The sequence below is a fragment of the Oncorhynchus nerka genome, linkage group LG19 (assembly GCF_034236695.1).
Source record: "Oncorhynchus nerka isolate Pitt River linkage group LG19, Oner_Uvic_2.0, whole genome shotgun sequence".
NCBI classification, from domain to species: Eukaryota; Metazoa; Chordata; class Actinopteri; order Salmoniformes; family Salmonidae; genus Oncorhynchus; species Oncorhynchus nerka.
In genome coordinates, this window is record NC_088414.1 from 7,911,312 (window position 1) to 7,923,732 (window position 12,421).

Here is a 12,421-nt window from a genome sequence, read left to right on the forward strand (position 1 = left end):
TTTTCCAGATGCCTCAAACAATCGGAAAGGGGATTCATCAGAGAAAATGACTTTATCCAAGGTCCTTAGCAGTCCAATCCCTGTACCTTTTGCAGAATATCAGTTTGTCCCTGATGGTTTTCCTAGAGACAAGTGGCTTCTTTGCTGCCCTTCTTGACACCAGGCCATCCTCCAAAAGTCTTCGCCTCACTGTGCGTGCAGATGCACTCACACCTGCCTGCTGCCATTCCTGAGCAAGCTCTGTACTGGTGGTGCCCCGATCCCGCAGCTGAATCAACTTTAGGAGACGGTCCTGGCGCTTGCTGGATTTTCTTGGGCGCCCTGAAGCCTTCTTCACAACAATTGAACCGCTCTCCTTGAAGTTCTTGATGGTCCGATAAATGGTTGATTTAGGTGCAATCTTACTGGCAGCAATATCCTTGCCTGTGAAGCCCTTTTTGTGCAAAGCAATGATGACGGCACATGTTTCCTTGCAGGTAACCATGGTTGACAGAGGAAGAACAATGATTCCAAGCCCCACCCTCCTTTTGAAGCTTCCAGTCTGTTATTCAAACTCAATCAGCATGACAGAGAGATCTCCAGCCTTGTCCCCATCAACACTCACACCTGTGTTAACGAGAGAATCACTGACATGATGTCACCTGATCCTTTTGTGACAGGGCTGAAATGCAGTGGAAATGTTTTCTTGGGATTCAGTTAATTTGCATGGCAAAGAGGGACTTTGCAATTAATTGCAATTCATCTGATCACTCGTCAAAACATTCTGGAGTATATGCATATTGTCATCATACAAACTGAGGCAGCAGACTTTGTGAAAATGAATATTTGTGTCATTCTCAAAACTTCTGGCTACGACTGTATACATTCATGTTATTTGATAGCATTATTTTCATTGTGAAAATTGAAAAAAGGGGCGTATCCTGAAGAGGTTTTTAAGCAATGTGATAACCCATGTGTTTGATAACCACGACCTCCCTGGCAATGCAGATCGTGGTCAGGATGCTGGTTGCTATGGCAGTCACCTGGAGGAATGGCACCAGCTTGCAGAGAAAACCAGAGAGGGAACTCCAGAGAGGGAAATTAATTAGAGGGGCTACATACCTGTGGTAGTTAACCAGAATAGGAAGTGTGCTATGATAGCCTCTCTATTTATGGTTTAAGTGATTTTTTTTGTGTGAGCAAATTAGATAACATTTTTAATAGCCAGTATGGTCTGATTTAGGGGTCGCCATGGATTGAGAAGATGAGTCTCAGTCAGAGGAATCCATTCATCCTAAATCACTAATTGATCCTTTAACACCCTGACTGCAATATGCCAGAGCCTCTAGGTCCATACGTGAAGAGACAAACGTATTTTAGAACATACAGAGTGTCGATGGTAAAGAGCATCATCAGAGGCCTACTCTCATGTTGAGTACGACACGTTATGAACAGCAGATCAACTCTTTTTTTGACCAAGAACATGGAGAGTGAGTGACGCACAATCTCTGTTTGTCGACAGCGTTACCACTAGATCCAACTTCGGTACAATTTGTCCTATGTAGTGTTCACCAACTTGATTGAGACTCATAGGAAGACCTCAGACCTGAGAGAATTTTCCTGTGTGGAACATTCAAACACCTAACTTTGGCACAAAATACCCTTTTTCAAATGTTGGAGAGGTGAAAATGTATTGGAAATGACTAACATTATGTATCAAAATGAATCCTTCTCTCTAAAAATCAGAAATGTCATATAATTTGGTAAAAGTGGGTGGAGTTGTAATGTGCTAAATTGATTTTTTCCAGCCTCGTACTAAAATACCAATTGATGCACTGTGAATTAGGGGTAATTCACAATGAATATTGCAGCGATTCTGCAGGAGTGTGAGAGATGCCTGGGTGATATTCGAACACAGGGCGCCATGACCCAAAGGCAGTAGGAAGCAAATGCTTCAAGAAAGATGTCCCCCTTGGGGAAGTGGTCAACAGTCTTATCAACGGCAGTTTGATAACGATGACTGAACTTCTTTCAAGCCCCTTCACGCGCTCACCCTGGCTTCCATATGAGTTCATCCCACTGCTGACACAATTGCAGCAATTTGGAGGCAGAGTGTGAGACACCTGTGGCTAATGGTCTTATCAACGCCAAGATCTCATCAACATACTGTTGCTCATAACAAACCATACTCATTGTCGTCATCACTGACGTCGTTATCATCGTCACCATCATCATCATCACTTTCTCAATTTATTAAGATCTCTCACCCAGGTCACTTCCAGACATGAGCCCATGTAACTGCCAGCCTATGTAACTTTTTTTTTTTTTTTTGCAGATTCTCAATTTACTAAATGTTTAACCGGTTTGGTACAGCAGGATAATAATCCTGCAGCAACAGGAAATGTGAATTATTACGTGGATTATAATTAATAGACATTTTTGTAGGGGTTGATATTTTTTCGTAAGGGAAAATGAAGACTGAAATTTCAATGTGGAAACTTTAGAAGCCTTTTAAACCCCAGTACGACCAAGGAGCTGATCGTGGACTGCAGGAGAAAGAGGGGAGAGCACGGCTCCATCAACATCGACGGGGCTGTTGTGGAGCGGGTCGAGAGCTTCAAGTTCCTTGGCGTCCACACCACACTACTATCTGAGCAGCTAACCGATCGCTGCAGCTGTACATAGTCTATCGGTAAATAGCCCACCCATTTTTACCTACCTCATCCCCATACTGTTTTTATTTATTTACTTTTCTGCTCTTTTGCACACCAATATCTCTACCTGTACATGACCATCTGATCATTTATCACTCCAGTGTTAATCTGCAAAATTGTAATTATTCGCCTACCTCCTCATGCCTTTTGCACACAATGTATATAGACTCCCCTTTTTTTCTACTGTGTTATTGACTTGTTAATTGTTTACTCCATGTGTAACTCTGTGTTGTCTGTTCACACTGCTATGCTTTATCTTGGCCAGGTCACAGTTGCAAATGAGAACTTGTTCTCAACTAGCCTACCTGGTTAAATAAAGGTGAAATAAAATAAATAAAAATAAACTTAACATGTTCCAAATACACCTGCACAGTCGTGAAGAGGGCACGGCAGCGCCTCTTCCCTCTCATGATGCTGAAAAAATATGTATAGCAAATGCACTGCCCTTGACCGCAAAGCGCTACAGAGTGTGGTGCGGACAGCCTAGTACATCACTGGGGCCGATGTCCCTGCCATCCAGCACCTCTTTATCAGGCGGTTTCAGAGGAAGTCCTGAAAATTTGGCAAAGACTCAAGCCAGACTGTTCACTCTGCTACCCTCCGGCAAACGGTACCGATGCATCGGCTCTCGTACCATCTGACTCCGAGACAACTTCTATTCGTAAGACTTCTAAGTGGCCATAAGACTGCAAAATAGTTAATTAAATGGATACCAGGACTATCTGCACTGACCGTTTTTTGCACATATGCTAAACTGACACTCACACAACCCCCCCCCCCCCCCCCCACACACACACGCAAACCAACACAACACAAACACATAAACACGCACACAGATACACACACACACACACGTACACACACTTTTACACTCACCATATACTGCTGCTACTCTGTTATTTACTCTTATTATCTATCCTGATGTCTATGTAGCCCATGGGGATGTTTGAAACTTAAGTGTCTCCACTTGCGCCAGCGAATAGCTAGCTTTTGTGATGCTGAAGGAGGGCGGTCACGTGTGCTAGCAAGGCAGAGGTCCCGAGTTCGTGCCAGGTATAGGCCGAATTGGGAGTGGTACTCGCTAAGCAAGCAGCATGACATCCTTTACGCCTAGTTACTTTACCCTGCCTTCATGTACATATCTACCTCAAAAGCCTTGTACCCTGCACATTGATCAGGTACTGGTACTCCCTGTAAAGCTCCATTCTTGTGTATTTTATTTGGCGCATGTGACAGATAAAATTCGATTTGATTTAGTGTGTATATACCCTCTTAGAAAAAAGGGTTCCAAAAGGGTTCTTTGTGGAGGGATAGGATTCTACCAAGAACCGTTTTTATCTGAAGAACCCTTTTTGGAAGACAACAATTCTTTGTGAGGCAAAGAGTTCTACTTAGAAACTTTTTCATCCTAAGAACCGTTTTAATTTAATAATTGTTTGGAAGGGAAGAATGATTATTTGGAAGGGGGAGAAGGGTTCTACATAGAACATCAGGAGTTTGAGTAATCTGATCATTTTAAAAAGAGAAGTGTGGGAATGTTTTAAACTGTACCTATGTACAAAGCGAAAACTAGTTTTTAGATTTAAAAAAAAAAGTATTTAAAAAAATCCTTATTTACAGAAGTTAATATGTGAAAAAAGTCAAGGGGTCTGAATACTTTCCGAAATGCACTTTACATCTGGCATTGCCTTAATCGTGTGACATATACAGTACAGACATAGCTGACATCTTTGCATAAAGAGTATTTTCTGTGATTTTATTGAGCCGAGAGTAGGAGAAAAGAAGGGAGTATGAACCAGCAGCATATTGTATATGGCACACAGCAAATTGGCCAGTTTTACCTAGTGTTGATTTTTCAGTGTAACTTATCATGTTGATTCAGGAGTTAAATGAAGTGGTGTACACTTAATGGTGTAAAATAACCCTAGTGTTGTTGTGTTGTTGTTAATAACCAGAGTTGAGTGTGATTGTGTCATTTTTACTCTTTGATTAGTAAAACGCTCAAAACCATGGCATCATTAGCATATTTCCCAGCATGCTCTATTGCAGGTTGATTTTCAGAATTGTTTCAATATCTGTATTTTTTGCATGTAATCATTGGTTGATTAATCTTATGCTACACAAAGATGAATAACATACATTTTTCTAAACAAATCCAATCTGTTAGTAGTGAGACGTATTGCACCCGTTACTGAAATAGTTGTTCCAGTTGATTTAGATGATTCCATTAGTCAATTTTCCGTATTCTGGTAGTCATTCTGAATGCAGGTTGTCGGTGATTAAAAATGCTAATTGTTGAATATCCTCAATCTGTCTGGATTCCAATAGGAATTACGCATAACCTTGCATCCAGCATAATGTGATTTGCAGGCTTGATGTCACCTGTAAAACCAGGAGTTTCCTAACACCGCTGTGTTAGTTTATATCTAGGCCCTCAAAGAAATACCTTATAATATGCAATGTTGTGTAATAAAGAGTTTAATTTAAAAGTATAAATTGGCTGGTGGAACCAGCCTCAAAGATAAAAGGGTTCTCAGTAGAACCCATCATGGAGTGTTGTAGGATAAAATAGTTATTAGTAGAACAGTTTACTCCTTCATAGAGGGTTCTAGAACCATTTACACGTGATTCTATGAAGAACCCTACATAGAGACCTATAGGTAGAAACCTCTTCAAGGGGTTCTACCTAGCACCAAAAAGGTTTCAAACAGAAGAGCCCTATATGGTTCTACTTAGCACATTTTTTTCTGAGTCTTATGACTGTGCATAGAGTCAGTGCAAGATAGCGTCCATGCCTGCTCCTGCTCCCTCTGTTAAAACTGTATCATGATAATGTAGCCTACTATACACTATTACTCTCTTCGCTATGAAAATTGGTTGCGTTTTGTGAAACGTTTAATTAAGTTTAGTTGCCATGTAAGGATAGCCCATGTGTCTTCATCAATCTCAGTGGTCTTTGTTTATGCAGTGAGGGAGCCCCTGGTGGTCACAATTGGACAATGCACAAGTAAATAAACAAAGCTGTGCGGGTTGTTTACATATCTTGTTGGCTAATAAAACGTATCAATGCTAATGCTGGGGGCGGCAGGTAACCTAGTGGTTAGAGCGGTTGCCAGATCGAATCCCCGAGCTGACAAGGTAAACATTTGTCGTTCTTCCCCTGAACAATGCAGTTCCAAGGCCGTCATTATAAATATGAATTTGTTCTTAACTGACTTGCCTAGTTAAATAAAGGTTAAATAAAAAATAAAACTAATATTAAATACACAATCGAAATATTATTTGCGAAATTATAAACAAAAGGAACCTTATTTTGAGGGAAAATGATTATGGAGATGCCGGGGATTGAACCCGGGGCCTCATACATGCAAAGCATGCGCTCTACCACTGAGCTACATCCCCTTCCATGTAAATGCGTTGGAAATAAGGTCATACATATATAAGCCCACAAATAAGTACACTAAAAGAACAATAAAAATATCCAATAATCATTCAAACTGTATCGCTTTTCAGTTGCTATTCCCCCCCACACCCCTCCCAGATATAGTTAGTTGCCTACGGACGAAAACGGCAATTTTCCACAACCTTCTCCACAAGATGGCAGTAAGGACTTTTCTCCATACTAACGTTACATAACAACCTCAAAGCTTGATTTCACCAGATATTTTATATCACCAGAGAGATTGGATATCGGTGTTATCAAATCTTTCTGGTTAAATCAAACTATGTTTCTCCTCTTCCTCTCTGATTATATATAACAAAAACGTATTGTAGAAGGTGGGAAAGGTTTCTTTGATTTATATCCCTTTTAGAATGTAGAAGCTATATGTTACGTAGTTGACCATTTTTACATCAATCAGGCGGGAAGCGCTTTGCTGAGTTCTAGAACGTGCACGGGTGACATTGAAGGTCAGGAGGAACCGTCTGCTGCAAGAGGTATTCAAATACTGCTCTAAACAGTCCAAATACTCCAAGAAATGAGTATATACGACTAGATATCATTTTTATGAAGAATCCTCTTTTTCATATGTTTACTGCTTGGTTTATACTTCTTGTAAAACACAAGATCAGGCAGTGTTTAGGCCCAACCAAACGGTCAGCAGAAATGGACTTCACTGAAGACCAGGGGCACTGATGAACCATTCACCATGAAGGAGATAACACAAGGTGCAGATATATTAGTCTACATGAAGACTAGCCTATTTGCATAATCACTAAGTGATTTATAAGCAAAGTCATACTAAGGATGGATGATATACTGTATATTATAGGTGATCTGGTGCTTTGCCAAACATTTATATTAGTTTATTTTTTATTTAACTCGGCAAGTCAGATAAGAACACAATCTTATTTATCATGATGGCCTACCAAAAGGCAAAAGGCCTCCTGTGGGGACGGGGCCTGGGATTCAAAATAAAAAAATCAATACAATACTGTATAAATGTAGGACAAAACACACATCACAACAAGAGAGACAACACAACACTACGTAAAGAGAGACATAAAGACAACAACATAGCAACGCAGCAACACATGACAACACAGCATGGTAGCAACACAAAACATGGTACAAACATTATTGGGCACAGACAACGGCACAAAGGGCAAGAAGATAGAAAAAAACAATACGTCACACAAAGCAGCCAAAGCACCTATAACCACCTATTTACCATTTAAAGTTCTAATGTCACATGCACAAGTATTTTGAAATGCCTTTTCTTGCAAACTCAAAACGCAACAATGCACCCCATATAGACGTTTGCTTTTGTTTATATGGGTGTTATAAAGGATTTATGAAGGCTTCGGTAAGTTTAGTGACTGTAGTTTAAAATAGGATCATGAATTTAAAAAGGATTTCTTTCCAATCATAAAACTTACACTGCTCTCACCAGAGCGTTATATGTTTCCAAAAGTATGTTTCCATTCAGCCACAAGAGCATTAGTAAAGAGCACTCTTTAATTCTCTCTCTCTCTCTTCCTCCACCTCCTCTCTCTCACAGGCTTATAGAGCAGCTGCAGGCATCTGTAAAGTCCCATAGACCAGCTGAGGAACAGTGGTGCTGGCCAGGGTAGCAGAGACCGGCCAACAGCCAACCCCAATTGCCAGCTTTCGTCTCTCATCGCTCAGAGAGAGATGGACCTGCAGGTCAGTGCATGTATGTGTGTCTGTGTGTGTCTGTGTGTGTGTGTGTGTGTGTGTGTGTCAGTCACTGACCCTTTAAAAATGTTCAGGCTCTGAAACAGGATCAAAACAGAGAGAAGAGGAAATATGACACTTGAAGGTTGGATGAATCAAATCAAATCACATTTTATTAGGTCACAAGCGCTGAATACAACAGTGAAATGCTAATTTACGAGCCCCTAACCAAAAATGCAGTTTAAAAAAATACGGATAAGAATAAGAAATAAAAGTAACAAATAACTAAAGAGCAGCAGTAAAATAACAATAGCAAGACTACATATACATGGAGGTACCGGTACAGAGTCAATGTGCGGGGGCACCGGTTAGTTGAGGTAATATGTACATGTAGGTAGAGTTATTAAAGTGACTATGCACAGATGATAACAACAGAGAGTAGCAGCGGGGTAAAAGGGGGCAATGCAAATAGTCTGAGTAGCCATTTGATTAGGTGTTCCAAAACCGGCATAAAAAAGCCAGACTACGGTTTGCAACTGGACATCGGGACAAAGATCATACTTTTTGGAGAAATGTCCTCTGGTCTGATGAAACAAAGATAGAACTGTTTGGAGGAAAAAGGGGGAGGCTTGCAAGCCGAAGAACACCATCCCAATCGTGAAGCATGGGGGTGGCGGCATCATGTTGTGGAGGTGCTTTGCTGCAGGAGGGACTGGTGCACTTCACAAAATAGATGGCATCATGACGAAGTAAAATTATGTGGATATAATGAATCAACATCTCCAGACATCAATCAGGAAGTTAAAGCTTGGTCGCAAATGGGTCTTCCAAATGGACAATGACCTCAACCATACTTCCAAAGTTGTGGCAAAATGGCTTAAGGACAACAAAGTCAAGGTATTGAAGTGGCTATCACAAAGCCCTGACCTCAATCCTATAGAAAATGTGTGGGCAGAACTGAAAAAGCGTGTGCGAGCAAGGAGGCCCACAAACCTGACTCAGTTACACCAGCTCTGTTAGGAGGAATGGGCCAAAATTCACTCAACTTATTGTGGGAAGCTTGTGGAAGGCTACCAGAATTGTTTGACCCAAGTTAAACAATTTAAAGGCAATGCTACCAAATACTAATTGAGTGTATGTAAATGTCTGACCCACTGGGAATGTGATCAAATAAATAAAAGCTGAAATAAATAATTCTCTCAGCAGTTATTCTGACATTTCACATTCTTAAAATAAAGTGGTCGTCCTAATTGACCTAAGACAGGATTAACTGTCAGGAATTGTGAAAAACAGAGTTTAAATGTATTTATTTAAAGGTATATGTAAACTTCCGACTTCAACTGTATACAATAAGAAGTTTGATTCTGGGAAATCACTGAATGCTGAATTCATCATGTTCGTTCGACATAACAAGGACTTTGGAGGTGTGTGGTTGCACTGCTACATTATGTTTATACATCTGCTCACAGAAGTTTTGGGAAAGATTTTTGAGTTTACTTATCAAAATATGGAGGACAGGAGTGCTTCCATCAGGATGGAAACATGCTGAGGTTATGCCTTTTGTGAAGCCTGGTAAAGATCCATCCAGTCCTGCTTGTTATAGACATATTGCACTTACATCAAATCTCTGTAAATTAATGGAAAAGTTGATTGTAGGAAGATGAATCTATTATCTGGTGAATCTTTTTTTAACCTTTATTTAACTAGGGAAGTCGGTTAAGAACAAATTCTTATTTACAATGACGGCCTACCCCAGCCAAAACCCTAACGACGCCCAATCACAGCCGGTTGTGATACAGCCTGTAATTAAACCAGGGTCTGTAGCAACGCCTCTAGCACTGAGATACAGTGTATTAGACCGCTGCACCACTCGGGAGCCTAAACAACGGGGTCTATTAAGTCCATACCAGAGTGTATTCAGAAAAGGAAGGACTACCCTTGATGCATTAGCTAAAGTTAGTACTGAGGTGACCAAAGGGCAATGAAGGAAGTGGGCAATGAAGGAAGTGATGTCAACGGTATATTTTGATATTGAAAAAGCATATGATACAATGTGGCAGGAAGGTCTACTGAATAAATTGAATGGAATGGGTATTGGTGGGAGAATGTATAGCTGGATTATAAATATCTTGTTTGACTGAACCTTCCAGGTCAGGGTGGGATTGGAGTTATCAAGAGAATATGAGGTGGAAAATGGAACTCCACAGGGTAGTGCTATTAGTCCTATCTTATTCATGTTGGGCGGCTTTATATGCAGATTGATGTTGCCATTTATCCAATGGTCCTTATCGTGGGGTTTCAAGTTATCTTTATTTAAATCTTGCCACATGTCGTTCGCTAACAAAAAGATTAAGGAAGATGTCAGTGTTCAATTATATGGAGAACGAATGGAAAGGGTAACAGAATTTAAGTATTTGGGGTTATGGTTTGATGAAAAGTTTACAGTACATGTAGACTTCAAATTACATGTATCGAGACTAAATGTAAGAAAGTATTTAATCTTCAGAGAACACTAGTTGGGCATGATTGGGGGGCAGTTAGGCAATCTTTACTGAATATTTATCATACTTTGATGAGGTCGTCCATAGATTATGGGTGCTTTGTTCTGCTGCTTTTACATCGCTGTTGCGCGTTGATAGGATTCACTTTAATGTCCTCAGAGAGGCAATTAATTTGGCAGCAGTCATAAAACATATCACATATTTAAAAAAATATCAAAGGATCTTTTCAAGCAAACAGGCAGGGTAAGGGTAGTTTTATAGTGCAAGTGCTAAGTGCAATTAGTCCAACATTTTGTGAAGTTGCAGAATTGCATTCGGAATAAAAGAGTACTTGGCCCACTTTTTTAAACCTTAGGGTGTCTGTACCTGCGGCCAGAGGGAAGGAAATGGAATTCAGAGTGGCGTGGGTGGGAAGAGTCAACCACTATTTTATTCGCCTTCTGGAGTGTTCTGCCCAGGTGGATGCAAGCGAGGGCACTCAGGATGTGCAATCGTGCATTTAAAACTACACTGGTTGAGGCTTTGCAAGTAGATAATGGGGAAATGCCACTATCCCTTAGAATAATTAAGCTAGCCCTGGCATACTGGGCAAGACTGAAGGGTAGTACAGTAGCTCATCCTACACTGACAGTATTGGAAGACTGCTGTAAATATGAACAATATCAAAAGAGGGGTTTTGGCCCAGAGATTGGAAATAGGGTTGATGAACATGGACTCAGAGATATTGTTATAGGGCCATCTGTAGCAATAGTGCCACTGTGGTTTTAAACAAGACTATGTTGATCTGAGGTGATAGAAGAAAAGAAAAGGATAGAGGGGGTGCAACCAAGAAGAGTGGTAATATGTTGGGACTCCGCATCAGTTTTGTGTAGTTTAAGATCTGGAATGTCAGAACATGAGGATTGTGGTTAGAAATAATGATGCTGTTGTTGGGGTTACAAAGAAATGGTATTGAAATTCAGTTCTCTTGGATGCCGGCTCATACAGCTCTAGGAAGCGTCTTGGTGGCGCCAAATTTCTTCCATTTTAAGAACGATGGCGGCCACTGTTCTTGGGACCTTCAATGCTGCAGAAAGTTTTTGGTATCCTACCCCAAATCTGTGCCTTGAGACAATCCTGTCTTGGAGCTCTACGGACAATTCCTTCGACCTCATGGCTTGGTTTTTGCTCTGACATGCACTGTCAACTGTGGGACGTTTTTATGTAGACAGGTGTGTGCCTTTCCAAATCATGTCCAATCAATTGAATTTACCACAGGCGGACTCCATTTCAATTGTAGAAACATCTCATGGACGATCAATAGAAACACAATGCACTTGAGCTCGATTGTGTCTCATAGAAAAGAGTCTGAATACTTATGTAAATACATTTAGAAAAATGTCTCTTCGCTCTTTATTGTGTGTAGGTTGATGAGGAAAAAATATATTTAATCCATTTTAGAATAAGGCTGTGATGTGGAAAAAAGGGAAGGGGTCTGAATAGTTTCTGAAATCATGTCTCATGATTTGTGGTGGGGTGATGTGGAGAGAGTGCGGCAGGTTGAAGTTGTGAAGTGTGCACTGTGTAGTAGTACGGTACTAGTGTGTGGGTCGGAGATGTGTTCATGTTGTATTATGCAATGTGTGTTACATGGCCTGTTGCTTTTGCTACCAAAGTTCTTATCGGTGCCGCTGAATTTTCTACAGCGGTAGTGCCACCGGTGCTAGAAAGGTTCACCTTGAGCCCAACACAGGAGGTGTACATGTCAAGTAACTTATGTCTGGTGATTGGTGCCTGCTCTGGTTGAAGGACAGTAGCGTGAACAACAGGATCCTAGTGGTGGCCGAAGGGGAGGTGGGGCCTTCCCAGCATACCCTGGACCGGACCCAGACACTTCTCATGGACCCTGATGGACAAGGAGGCAACCTTATCTACGAGGAGGCGGCCAGCATTATCGCCGAACAGGTAACCGCATTCACTTTTGTTGTGTAGGCAGTACTCTTTTCTTGGAAGGATTAAGTGCTCTGGGTTGTCTGCATTGAGCTGTATGTTTGCTAATATCGTACCCAGGGGTCTAAAGTGTGACCATTGTGGTCACAAATGCGCCTAAA

At 40.9% G+C, this 12,421-nt stretch overlaps 1 non-coding gene across 1 annotated transcript; it reads right to left on the reverse strand.

Annotated features, from left to right (window-relative positions):
- Positions 1-6,023: 6,023 nt before the first annotated feature.
- trnaa-ugc (transfer RNA alanine (anticodon UGC)) lies at positions 6,024-6,095 on the reverse strand. Its single transcript has one exon. It is a non-coding gene; the product is annotated as a tRNA-Ala (tRNA).
- Between the last annotated feature and the right edge of the window lie 6,326 nt (positions 6,096-12,421).